Raw genomic sequence first — 608 nt, 5'->3', positions numbered from 1 at the left:
CCCTAAGGGGTCTCAGTTTCTCTCCAGAGCAAATGTCTGAGGTCAGAAATACAACACATTAAGAAAAATAGGTGCTCTGGGTTCTTTCTCTCTCATATGAGATCAAAGCCAAGGAGATAACAGGACTCACTGGCACTTGCTAAACATGCAAGAACTGTCCTTATCCCATTTCCTCACCCCGCACAGACTTAGCTGTATTACTAGAAAGGTTCACGAAAGGACTGGAGATGGGAGCAGGCAGTAAGAAACAGAATAGTTATTATTTCATTCCCATACTTGTTTTTGATAACTTTTCAAAAAAACTGTGGGCATAGGGTGGCCCGTAAAAAAGGATAAGTTGAACAAAACTAAATCCTTGGCATTAACAGTGACCAACACCTGTAAAGCAGTCACAGGAGAGGGAATAAAGAGGCACAGAAGGAAGCCTATAGAAAATCTGGGACAGCGCCATAAGTAATCTTCAGGGAGCTGGGGGGTAGTTCAGCTGGTAACGTGCTTGTGATACCTGAGTTCAATCCCCAGCATCCACGTAAATTTATTCTCCCAGCCCTGAGGGAAGGAGGGGCAAGTGGACAGCTGGGGTTCATTGGAATCTGGCCAAAATGCGA

This window comes from Onychomys torridus, chromosome 5, assembly GCF_903995425.1.
Source record: "Onychomys torridus chromosome 5, mOncTor1.1, whole genome shotgun sequence".
Lineage (NCBI taxonomy): Eukaryota > Metazoa > Chordata > Mammalia > Rodentia > Cricetidae > Onychomys > Onychomys torridus.
This window is presented reverse-complemented; position numbering follows the sequence as displayed.